The sequence below is a fragment of the Lithobates pipiens genome, unplaced genomic scaffold (genome assembly GCF_037356315.1).
Source record: "Lithobates pipiens isolate NorthernLeopardFrog02 unplaced genomic scaffold, aLitPip1_a1.2 Scaffold_37, whole genome shotgun sequence".
Lineage (NCBI taxonomy): Eukaryota > Metazoa > Chordata > Amphibia > Anura > Ranidae > Lithobates > Lithobates pipiens.
In genome coordinates this window covers 6,348,133-6,361,650 of record NW_027507825.1, presented here as the reverse complement: position 1 = coordinate 6,361,650, position 13,518 = coordinate 6,348,133, and positions in this window count along the sequence as shown.

Genomic DNA, 13,518 nt, shown 5'->3' with positions numbered 1-13,518 from the left:
CCCCTCAAATTTTGCCACTGTGCCCATCAACTGCAGCCACTGTGTCCGCCCCCTCACCCACTGACTGCCCTGCACTCACCTCATCTTGGTAGGGGATCAGGCAGCGGTTTGTGGGATGAGCAGCGGGTGACAACAGCGGTTCCTGTGTTCTCCATTTGCTTTGTCTTCCTTCTGCTAAGCATCCAATCACAGCGCCAGTACCTTCAGCCAATCAGGTGATGGGTATTAGATCCGTGCTACCTGATTGGCAGAGAGGTGGTTCAGTGGTAGAAAAGCAAATATTCATTCGCTCTTATAACACACCTGGGTGGGCTTGTAGTGCAATGCTCTGCGCCTTGAGTCCACCTTTTTTGCAGCCTATTAGAGCCTATGGCTCTAATAAGTTTCTTCAAAAAAAACACCCCCGCCGCTGCAATTCAGGTGCCCAGAGTCTGAAAAGGGGTCAGATGCATGAATAGGGGGCGGCAGCGGCGATGGATAGATTCATGCAATGCATGAATCTATCCATACTACACAGAGGGGGGTGGCTGCAGAGAGGGGGCGGTGCCCGAGCGCCCTTAATGGATGCAACGCCACTGGTACAGACCTCAGCAGTGGTTAGTACAGCTCTCAGCAGATGTTAGTACAGTGCTCAGCAGTGGTTAGTGCAGCCGTATCAGTGGTTAGTACACCCCTCAGCAGTGGTTAGTGCAGCCCGTATCAGTGGTTAGTACACCCCTCAGCAGTGGTTAGTGCAGCCTTCAGCGGTGGTTAGTGCAGCCCTCAGCAGTGGTTAGTGCAGCCCTCAGTAGATGTTAGTACAGCTCTCAGCAGATGTTAGTACCGTGCTCAGCGGTGGTTAGTGCAGCCCTTATCAGTGGTTAGTACAGCCCTGTGCAGTGGTTAGTGCAGCCTTCAGCACATGCTAGTACAGATCTCAGCAGTGGTTAGTGCAGCCCTTAGCAGATTATAGTACAGTCCTAAGCAGATGTTAGTACAGCTCTTATTAGTGATTAGTACAGCCCTCAGCTGATGTTAGTACAGCCCTCAGCAGTGGTTAATACAGCTCTCAGCAGAGGCTAGTACAGCCCTCAGCAGTGGTTAGTACATCCCTTAGCACTGGCTGTACTGTAGCCCTCAGCAGAGTTTAATAAAGCCCTAAGAAGAGGTTAGAATGGCCCTCAGCAGTCATTAGTACGGCCCTCAGCAGTCATTAGTACGGCCCTCAGCAGTCATTAGTACGGCCCTCATCAAAGGTTGGTGCAGCCCTCAGCTGATATTAGTGCCTCTCTCTCTCTCGTGACTTTTTCCAGATTTGGCCGGCTGATTTTGTGCCGCCTGTGTCACTTGGCTTCAGTGTGCCGGACGTATACAGAGTTATAACAATCAATATCTATTGTAATAAAAAATATATTTAAATGCAATGCAAGAGAGGGTGAACCTTACCAGAGGAGACACAGACAAACCTGACAGGGGTTCTAACCCTTTCCCCCCCACTCAGGGCTGGACTGGGACAGAAATTTGGCCCTGGACTTCATCTAGACCAGCCCACATACATTTTGAGTGTCCAATCAGCACCCCCTTACATCAGAGTGTCCCATCAGCAGCCCCCTTACATCAGAGTGTCCCATCACCACCACCTTACATCAGAGTGTCCCATCAGCAGCCCCCTTACATCAGAGTGTCCCATCACCAGCCCCCTTACATCAGATTGTCCCATCACCAGCCCCCCTTACATCAGAGTGTCCCATCAGCACCCCCTTACGTCAGAGTGTCCCATCACCAGCCCCCTTACATCAGAGTGTCCCATCAGCAGCCCCCTTACATCAGAGTGTCCCATCACCAGCCCCCTTACGTCAGAGTGTCCCATCATCACCCCCTTACATCAGAGTGTCCCATCAGCACCCCCTTACGTCAGAGTGTCCCATCAGCACCCCCCTTACATCAGAGTGTCCCATCAGCACCCCCTTACATCAGAGTGTCCCATCAGCACCCCCCTTACATCAGAGTGTCCCATCAGCACCCCCTTACGTCAGAGTGTCCCATCAGCACCCCCTTACATCAGAGTGTCCCATCAGCACCCCCTTACGTCAGAGTGTCCCATCAGCACCCCCTTACGTCAGAGTGTCCCATCAGCACCCCCTTACGTCAGAGTGTCCCATCAGCACCCCTTACATCAGAGTGTCCCATCAGCACCCCCTTACGTCAGAGTGTCCCATCAGCACCCCCTTACGTCAGAGTGTCCCATGAGCAGCCCCCTTACGTCAGAGTGTCCCATCAGCACCCCTTACATCAGAGTGTCCCATCAGCACCCCCTTACGTCAGAGTGTCCCATCAGCACCCCCTTACGTCAGAGTGTCCCATGAGCAGCCCCCTTACGTCAGAGTGTCCCATCAGCACCCCCTTACGTCAGAGTGTCCCATCAGCACCCCCTTACATCAGAGTGTCCTATGAGCAGCCCCCTTACATCAGAGTGTCCCATCAGCAGCCCCCTTACATCAGAGTGTCCCATGAGCAGCCCCCTTACATCAGAGTGGCCCACTGAACCATCGGCCCACCGGGAAACTCCCGGTAGTCCCAATGGCCAGTACATGCCTGCCCCCACTCCATCCAAAACTGAAAATAAGATTTCCTCTGAGTTGTCACCCGGACACATAGTCAGGGAAAAGCTAAACTGAACCAGTTGTCAGTAGAACTGGATTACCGGGGAAATCCGCCGATGGGGACTCCTATTCTGGTGCCAACAATCTGTCCTCATTCCGCAGAGATTTCCTCTCACTTCCTATTGTGTCTCCATGAGAGGAAAACCCGACCAAGATCCAAATCCTTCTCTATTGGATCCAAAACATGTTCTGGCCAGACCGGCACCAGGAACACCGCACACTGAGATGTTAAATGATATTCGCTCTTTATTAGAATAGCCAGCAGGAGCAAGATTTTTTTTTTTGCCGCATTTTGCTCCAGACGTCGTGTGAAACGCGTCACCTGAGCACCTTCCCACTGGCTATTTTATTAAAAGAAAAATCGAATTTCTCATCTCAGTGTGCAGCGTTCCTGCTGTCGGTATAATGGATTCCTTCAGTGGAGATGAGCCCAGCCGGCCCATCTGAGATGTCCGCAGTCTATTCTCACCTGGAGCTGCATGTGGTTTGTTTAGCGTTTTGTCTCGGTTAGAGTTCAGTATTATTTTCTTTACTTAAAGCTGAAGCTTCAAGTGGTTGTAAAGTTACCAAATGTAAAATACATTTTTATATACTTATATTTGCATTTAAGGCTACCCTACCATGTGTCCATCGTTTTTTTTTCTAACTTGCCCACATTGAACTGCCTGCTTCTAAAGTGCAGGTCACATGATCGCTATAGCTTCCTGAGCGATTCATGGACCTGCTAACAGGTGTGTACAGACTGGGGGAATATGTCATTGCAGGCAATGATATTACCACCGCTCTGTTCCTAGAGGAGTGGAGGAGCGACTGGAGGCAGGAGGGATGGGCGGGAGGGAGCAGCTGGAGGCAGGAGGGATGGGCAGGAAGGAGCGGCTGGAGGCAGGAGGGATGGGTGGTAGGGAGTGGCCGGAGGCAGGTGGGATGGGCAGGGTGGAGCAGCTGGAGAAAGAAAGGGTAGGTGGGGAGGAGCAACTGGAAGCAGAAGAGATGAGAGTGGAGGAGCTGCTGGAGGCAGGATTGATGAGTGGAGAGGAGTGGTTGGAGGCAGGAGGGATGGGGCGGGGAGGAGGGGCTGGAAGCAGAAGGGATGGGTGGGGTGGAGCGGCTGGAGGCAGAAGAGTTGGGCGGGAAGGAGCGGCCGGAGACAGGAGGGATAGGCAGAGAAGAGCGGCTGGAGGCAGGAGGGATTGGCGGGAGGGAGCGGCTGGAGGCAGGAGGGGTGGGTGGGAGTTTGCAGCTGGAGGCAGGAGGGATGGGTGGAAGGGAGCGGCTGGAGGCAGGAAGGGTGGGTGGAAGGGAGCGGCTGGAGGCAGGAGGGATGGGCAGGGAGGAGCGGCTAGAGGCAGGAGGGATGAGTGGGAGGGAGTGGCTGGAGGCAGGAGGGATGGGTGGGAGGGAATGGCTGGAGGCAGGCAGGATGGTGGGAGGGAGCAGCTGGAGGCAGGAGGGACGGGTGGGAAGGAGGGGCTGGAGGCAGGAGAGATGGGCAGGAGAGAGTGGCTGGAGGCAGGTGGGATGGGCAGGGTGGAGTGGCTGGAGGAAGAAAGGGTAGGTGGGGAGGAGCGGCTGGAGGAAGAAAGGGTAGGTGGGGAGGAGCAGCTGGAGGCAGAAGAGATGAGAGGGGAGGAGCTGCTGGAGGCAGGATTGATGAGCGAAGAGGAGCGGTTGGAGGCAGGAGGGATGGGCGGGGAAGAGCAGCTGGAGGCAGAAGAGATGGATGGGGTGGAGCGGCTGGAGGCAGGAGGGATGGGCGGGGAGGAGCGGCTGGAGGCAGGAGGGATAGGCAGGGAGGAGCGGCTGGAGGCTGGAGGGATGGGTGGGAGGGAGTGGCTGGAGGCAGGAGGGATTAGGCAGGAGGGAATGGCTGGAGGCAGGCAGGATGGTGGGAGGAAGCAGCTAGAAGCAGGAGGGATGTATGGAAAGGAGTGGTTGTAGGCAGGAGGGATAGGTGGGAAGGAGTGGCTGGAGGCAGAAGGGATGGATGGGAAGGAGCAGTGGAGGCAGGCAGGATGGGAGGGAGGGGCAACTGGAGTCAGGAGGGATGGGCAGGGAGGAGAGGCTGGAGGAAAAAGGGGTGGGTGGGGAAGAGCAGAGAGGAGGAGATGCTGGAGGCAGTATGCATGAGCAGAGAGGAGCAGTTGGAGGCAGGAGGGATGGGAGGGGTGGAGCAGCTGGAGGCAGGAGGGATGGGTGGGGAGGAGCGGCTGGAGGAAGAAGGGATGGGTGAGGAGGAGCAGCTGGACTGAGGCAGGATTGATGAGCAGAGAGGAGTGGTTGGAAGCAGGAGGGATGGGTGGGGAGGAACGGTTGGAGACAGGACTGATGGGTGGTGTGAAGATGCTGGAGGCAGAAGGGATAAGCGAAGAGCGGTTGGAGGCAGGACGGATAGGTAGGGTGAAGATGCTGGAGACAGAAAGGATGGGCGGGGAGGAGCGGCTGCCATTTCAAGTCAATGGGCTTCCCTATGTGCAATGTGTATTAACACATGAAAAACGCAAATGGAAGCGCGTGTTCCCGCTACGCTCAGGTGCAAATGGGGCCAGTGTGAGATTTTGGGTGATGAATCTATTCCGACAACATTCCATATTGGTTATAAGCAGTTAGGGCGTTACTTATCATGAATGTGACATCCTCCGGGGGGTAGGGGGGAGATTGGTTACCGGAAGACACCCGTCATGGGTTTTCAGAAAATTATAGCTCCTAAAAAAAAAAATATATATATATTGTATAAAGTTGAAAAAACGTGGCATCAGATGATATTTTTATTCAACGTCTCCAATTTCTTTCTCTTGCTAAAAATAAAAAAAAGGAAACCGGCACACAACGGGTGACTGAGGCCCTGACACGGCGCGCGGGGCCACCGCTTCTATTACTTTCTCCACAACACTCAGATTTTCATTTTCTCTCTGGATAATCTCCGTAAGTGAGTGAAAAGGAGAGTCGCCAGAGACGGTCGTGTTTTTCCCCGTTGCCTCGAATTTGTGGGGTTTAGATGGATTAACCCGGCAAGTCAGACGGTCTTTGGGTACTAATTAGGCAAAGATCGGGTTTCCATAGCCTGGCTCCTGCGTCCAGATACGGCAAATAATATTTGTTTAATATGAGGCAGCGATACGGCGCACCATTTTTTAATACCGTCCAGGGGTGAGTCGTTTTATTTCACAGAGTTCCCAGAGCTTTCCGGGACGTGATCAGGAAAGGAGAACGCTGACTCGGACTGTACCTAGTTAAAGGTTTTTTTTCCTCTTTTTTTTCATTTTCTGTTTAGCTCATAAAAAACAGGAAATATTAAAAAAAAAAAAAAAAAAAATATATATATATATATATATATATATATATATATACATACATATATATATATATATATATATATATATATATATATATATATATATATATATATATATACATACATACATACATATATATATATATATATATATATATATATATATATATATATATATATATATTTTTTTTTTATATCCTTTTTTGTTCCCCTTTATTTAAGAGAGTGGGGAGCTATGGGGTGCATTTAGTGTTTTGTTTGCTTGTTTGCATTGTTTTTTCTTTTTTTACTTTTTTCAATTTTCTGCTTAGCTCCTAAAAAATAGGGAATCTTTTTTTTTTAATATATATATTCTTTTTGGCTCCCCTTTATTCAAGAGTATGTTTTTTTTTTTTTTTCTAGTGGGGGCTATGGGTGTGCAGTTAGGCCGCGTACACACGCGCGGACTGTTCGCCCAACCTTGTCCGCTGAACAGTGTTTGGGCGGACAGTCCGCTCGTGTGTGGGGCTTCAGCGGACAGTTTCAGCGGACAGTTGGCCGAACAAGGTCTTACGGAAATTCCGAAAAACTGTCCGCTGAAACCTTGTTTCAGCGGACTGTTCGCTCGTGTGTAGGCTTGTTCGGCCAACTAAGTCTCGCGCATGCTCAGAAAGGATTTCCACGTCGGAAGGTTGCATTGCAGTGTATAGGACGTCGTATTTTTCGTCCCGTCGTACGTGCCGTTCACGTCATCGCGCACGGTTTCAGCAAACTGTTCGTCCGTCGTGTGTGGCCATGTCCGTCCATGCTAAGTTTGAGCGGACTGTTCGCTCAAACTGTTGGACGGACAAAGTTGGGCCAACAGTCCGCCCGTGTGTACGCGGCCTTAGTGTTTTGTTTGTTTGCTTGCTTTGTTTTTGCTTTTTTTTTTTGTTTTTTGTTTTTCGTTTTCTGCTTAGCTCATAACAAATAGAAAAAAAAACTTTTTTTTTTTTAAATATCCTTTTTGGCTCCCCTTTAATCAAAAGTGGGGGTTATGGGGGTGTATTAGTGTTATGTTTGTTTTATTTTAGCTTTTTTTTTTTTTTTCTTCATCGCAAGTTTAGGTATTTATTTATATGTTGGTAATATATTCTCTGGATGTGTTGTATGGGATTTTGTTTTCTTCTTCACACATATAATGTGACTACTGTTTATGGATGCATTTTATATTTATTTGTATAACTACTTTTTGTAGATTAGAAGTGTAATTTGCGTGTGCAAAAGACGTGGATCCTGATGAAGCCAATTTCTCGTGAAACGCGCCAATTCGTTTATGCCGACATGCATTAAATGGATGCTTTATGTACTTCTTACACAATGGAAATGGTTACATTTTAATGGTGTTTTAGATAAAGATTGTGAATGTTTTTATTTACTGTATGTATATATATATATATATTACAATAATGTTATTTGAAAAATATATATATACACACAGTATCTCACAAAAGTGAGTACACCCCTCACATTTTTGTAAATATTTTCTTCTAACTTTTCATGTGACAACACTGAAGAAATGTCACTTTGCTACAATGTAAAGTAGTGAGTGTACAGCTTGTATAACAGTGTAAATTTGCTGTCCCCCCAAAATAACTCAACACACAGCCATTAATGTCTAAACTGCTGGCAACAAAAGTGAGTACACCCCTAAGTGAAAATGTCCAAATTGGGCCCCATTAGCCATTTGCCCTCCCCGGTGTCATGTGACTCGTCTCCGATGTGAATGGGGAGCTGGTGTGTTAAATTTGGTGTCATCAAAACGCATCAAAATACTTATCCAAAACATGGCGGCAAAGGCTGATAACAGGAAAAAAACTTGGGAATCCATTTCCCCTTCCCTGAGGAGCCTACATTGGCTAACCGTAAAGAATCGGATCACAGTCAAGACCTTCTGTCTTACCCACAAAAGCAGACATGGAGACGCTCCTCAATACCTACTCAAGAAAATAAAACACTATACACCCAATCGCAGTCTTCGATCATCTAACCAAAATCTCCTCCTCATTCCCAAATCCCGCTACAAATCAAAGGGGGAACGGAGATTCGCTGTCCAAGGATCACTGCTATGGAATGCTCTACCGACCTATATCTGCATGGAAGAAAACCCTCAGGCCTTCAGGAAAAAACTCAAGACCTTCCTCTTCTTAGCCCTTGTACACACGGTCGGAGATTCCGACAACCAAATCCGTCGGAGTAATTCCGAATGATTAATTCCGGAAGTGATGTTGCATACACACGGTCGGACTAAATTGTCGGAAAATCCGATTGTACATAACGTGATGACATTATTTCGTTAGGACGGGACTACGTTCAGGCTAGTAGTCAATAGCTTTGGTCTACGAATTTGATCTGAGCATGCGTGGCACTTTGTCCGTCGGAGTAGGCTACACATGATCAGAGTATGTCCGATCAGAGCATTTTGTCGGAAAATTTTACCGGCAAGTTGGAAAAATTGGTCCGTCGGATATTCTCTACACATGATCGGAGTATGTCCGACTGGCCCAGTTGGTCGGTAAATATTTCCAACATGTTGGAAAATTGGGTCCGACGGATATTCCGACGGAAACAGTCCGATGCATACCACACACAGACAGAATATCCGACAAAACAGTCCAATAGGAAACATTCCGTCGGAATCTCCGACCGTGTGTACAAGGGCTAAGAAGCTTGACAACAAAGCACGAATACAAGCCTTGAGGCGATTCAGTTCGCATTGTAGCGCTATACAAAATATTCATTCATCACTCTCACTTTCTTATACTGGTCACTGGAAGTTCAACATGGCACCTCATAGAAAAGAGCTCTCTGAGGATCTGGAAAAAAAAGAATTTTTGCTCTACATAAAGATGGCCTAGGCCAGTGATGGCGAACCTTGGCACCCCAGATGTTTTGGAACTACATTTCCCATGATGCTCTGGCACTCTGCAGTGTAGTGGAGCATCATGGGAAATGTAGTTCCAAAACATCTGGGGTGCCAAGGTTCGCCATCACTGGCCTAGGCTATAAGAAGATTGCCAAGAGTCTGAAACTGAGCTGCACCACGGTGGCCAAAACAGACCATACATCGTTTCAACAGGACGGGTTCCACTCAGAACAGGCCTAGCCGTGGTCGACCAAAGCAGTTGAGTGCACGCGCTCAGCGTCATATCCAGCGGTTGTCTTTGGGAAATAGATGTATGAGTGCTGCCAGCATTGCTGCAGAGGTTGTAGGGGTGGGGGGGTCAGCCTGTCAGTGCTCAGATCATACGCCGCACGCTGTATTAAATTGGTCTGCATGGCTGTCGTCCCAGAAGGAAGCCTCTTCTAAAAAAGATGCACAAGAAAGCCCATAAACAGTTTGCTGAAGACAAGCATACTAAGGACATGGATTACTGGAACCATGTCCTGTGGTCAAAGACAAGTGTGTCTTGCCTACAGTCAAGCATGGTGGTGGGAGTGTCATGGTCTGGGGCTGCATGAGTGCTGCCGGCACTGGGGGGCTACAGATCATTGAGGGGACCATGAATGCCAACATGTACTGTGACATACTGAAGCAGAGCATGACCCCCTCCCTTCGGAGACTGGGCTGCAGGGCAGTATTCTAACATGATAACCACCCCAAACACACCTCCATGATGACCACTGCCTTGCTAAAGACGCTGAGGGTAAAGGTGATGGGCTGGCCAAGCATGTCTCCAGACCTAAACCCTATTAAGCATCTGTGGGGTATCATCAAACAGAAGGTGGAGGAGCGCAAAGTCTCCAACATCCACAAGCTCGGTGATCTCATCATGGGGGAGTGGAAGAGGACTCCAGTGGCAACCTGTGAAGCTCTGCTGACCTCCATGCCCAAGAGGGTTAAGGCAGTGCTGGAAAATAATGATGGCCACACAAAATTTTGACACTTTGGGTCCAATTTGGACATTTTCACTTAGGGGTGTACTGACTTTTGTTGCAGTTTAGACATTAAAATGGAAGTAAACCCTTCCAAACAACTTTGACCTACAGGTAAGCCTAGATTAAGGCTTACCTGTAGGTCCAAGTAATATCTCCTAAACCTATATGGTTTAGGAGATATTTGCCCGAAAATGGGCACCGCTGTCTACGGCGCATGCGCCGTAGACAGCGGCGCGCATGCGCACTAAATGCGGCAAGTCCAAGAATGGATTTGCCAAATTTGTCGACTCCCGTGCGCATGCGCGGGAGTGACGTCATCGCGGCCTCGCCGTATGACAGCGGCGGAGCTGCGAGGCGCGACTCCCGTGCGCATGCGCGGGAGTGACGTCATCGCGGCTTCGCCGCTGTCATTGGTCGGAGCTGCGAGACGCCACCAGCAAGATGGACGCGGCGGACTACAGGGATCAGCGGCGACTTCGCTGGCTCCTGTGTCAGGTAAGTGACACATAATGAGCTACTATGCGATGCATAGTAGTCCATTATGCTTTACCTTTGCAGGGAAAAAAAGAGGAAGTAAACCCATCAGGGTTTACTTCCTCTTTAATGGCCGTGTGTTGAGTAGTGATGGACGAACGTTTCGCCCGGCGGTCGTTTCGCGGCGAATTTCCGACATTCGCGGTCCGCACGTTCGAACGCCTTTTTCCGTCGTTCGCCGCGGCGGACTTACGTGTTTAATGTATACAAGAACTTTAACCTTTGGTGACACGTTTATCATGTGATACAGGACAGCCAATTGAGACATGACAGCACATGGACACTTGGACATTCCCCCTAACCTATAAATACACCCGATCCGGTGGCCATTTTACATTCTTTCTTCTGTTACGATAGGGACAGGTTCCTGTGTGGAGTAGGGAGAGATAAACCACTAGCTATTTGGTACACAAAAGTTCTTTTCAGGACTGGTATAGGTGTTAGGTGTTGATAGGTTTGCTGTGCTGCTGATTCTTGCAGCAGCCTGAGTGTCTTTTGTTAGTTTAGAGAAAGGGAAAGGACGGTGTATGCTACAGGGACAGCCAGATTAGTCTTTCATCATCATCATCATCATCATCATCATTAGCTGTTACTATCAAGGTCCACAAAAGAGCTGTTCCAGTAACCACTAATCGTTCTCTTTTTTTGCCAATTTGTATAGGGACAGGAAGGAAGCAGTGTTGTCAGGCAGTGAGGGTAATTTTAAAGACTTGCTGTTATTATTAGTTCCACAAAGGTTCTTTTCAGGACTGGTATCAGTGGTACAGTAATAGGCTTGTACATGTATAATATTCTTTCTTCCAAATATAGAAAGGATATTATACTTGACTGCTGCCCTTCTGCTGCAGTCTGCTAAACATTCACAACTCACTTGTTCCACAAAAGTTCTTATAAGGACTGGTAACTTGGTATAGGGTGCTACGGTACATAGGCTTGAGTGCGGTACAGTCTGCTGTTCTGTAAGGACCGCTATCGGTCCACAATAGATAGGGTTGACGTGCACCACTGCTGACCGCTGCCCTATACTGCAGCAGTCCTTCAGCGGTATAGGGACTGACGTACAGTCTGCTAAACACTAATACACAACCTGCTTGGTCCACAAAAGTTCTTATAAGGACTGGTAACTTGGTATAGGGTGCTACGGTACATAGGCTTGAGTGCGGTACAGTCTGTAAGGACCGCTATCGGTCCACAATAGATAGGGTTGACGTGCACCACTGCTGACCGCTGCCCTATACTGCAGCAGTCCTTCAGCGGTATAGGGACTGACGTACAGTCTGCTAAACACTAATACACAACCTGCTTGGTCCACAAAAGTTCTTATAAGGACTGGTAACTTGGTATAGGGTGCTACGGTACATAGGCTTGAGTGCGGTACAGTCTGTAAGGACCGCTATCGGTCCACAATAGATAGGGTTGACGTGCACCACTGCTGACCTTCAGCGGTATAGGGACTGACGTACAGTCTGCTAAACACTAATACACAACCTGCTTGGTCCACAAAAGTTCTTATAAGGACTGGTAACTTGGTATAGGGTGCTACGGTACATAGGCTTGAGTGCGGTACAGTCTGCTGTTCTGTAAGGACCGCTATAGGTCCACAATAGATAGGGTTGACGTGCACCACTGCTGACCGCTGCCCTATACTGCAGCAGTCCTTCAGCGGTATAGGGACTGACGTACAGTCTGCTCACTTCCTTGACCCAAAAAAGCACACCGTACTATATGCCCCTACCCTCCTCTTTGAAGAGGTTGAGCGGTGTCATATTTCTACTGGGGCTGCTTATGATATCCCTGTGCTGTGCTGACTTCCTCCTGGGGGTTCTTATTATGAAGGGATCACACTATCCCTGTGCTGTGCTGACTTCCTCCTGGGGGTTCTTATTATGAGGGGATCACACCATCCCTGTGCTGTGCTGACTTCCTCCTGGGGCTGCTTACGGTGCTGCTGTCAGTGCTGTATGTCACGGTGCTGCTGTCAGCGCTGTATGTCACGGTGCTGCTGTCAGCGCTGTATGTCACGGTGCTGCTGTCAGCGCTGTATGTCACGGTGCTGCTGTCAGCGCTGTATGTCACGGTGCTGCTGTCAGCGCTGTATGTCACGGTGCTGCTGTCAGCGCTGTATGTCACGGTGCTGCTGTCAGTGCTCTGTATTACGGTGCTGCTGTCAGATGCCTCTATCACGGTGCATGTGTCATTCCGGTATGTCACGCTGCTGGTGATCATCTCCTGCACCCTCTTCTTTGCCTACCCTGGTCCCTGACCTTCCCTCTCCTCCATTGCCTTCATTAGCTCCATAGTCCTGAATTGTTAGAACAATTTCCCAAATAAAATAAAAATGCTTGTAGTTATCGATCCCAAATTCACCTCATACATGTATTATGTCATTGTCCAGATGGTGGGACTACGTTTTACCCCCTAATAATTACCACGTGGCCGCAAATTCGACATGAAGGTTTGCAAAGTTCGCCTCCCATTGAAGTCAATGGGGCCCGCGGCGAACGTTCGGTTTCGCGAACGTTTGGGTCCGTTCGCATTTCGCTTTCGCGAAACGTCCCGTCGGAAGTTCGTCCATCACTAGTGTTGAGTTATTTTGAGGGAACAGGAAATTTACACTGTAAGGGCCGGTTCACACTGCGGCGCGAGGCGAGGCGACACGGCTCGCCTCGCCTCGCTCCCGCAAGTCGTCCCCATTGAGTACAATGGAACCGTTCTGAGAGGAGCGACTCGAGTCGCTCCGACTCAGAAAAAAGGTTCCTGTACTACTTCGGGGCGACTTCGGGGGCGACTTGCATTGACTTCTATGCAGAAGTCCTCTGCAAGTCGCCCCTGACCCCCCCTGCAAGTCGCGGCGAGGAAGTCGGAGACGCCTCGCCGCGGCTCGCAGTGTGAACCGGCCCTTATACAAGCTGTACACTCACTACTTTACATTGTAGACAAGTGTCATTTCTTCAGTGTTGTCACATGAAAAGATAGAAGAAAATATTTACAAAAATGTGAGGGGTGTACTCAATTTTGTGAGACACTGTATATATATATATATATATATATATATATATATATATATATATATATATATATATATATATATATATATATATATATATATATATATATATATATATATATATATATATATATATTTTTTTTTTT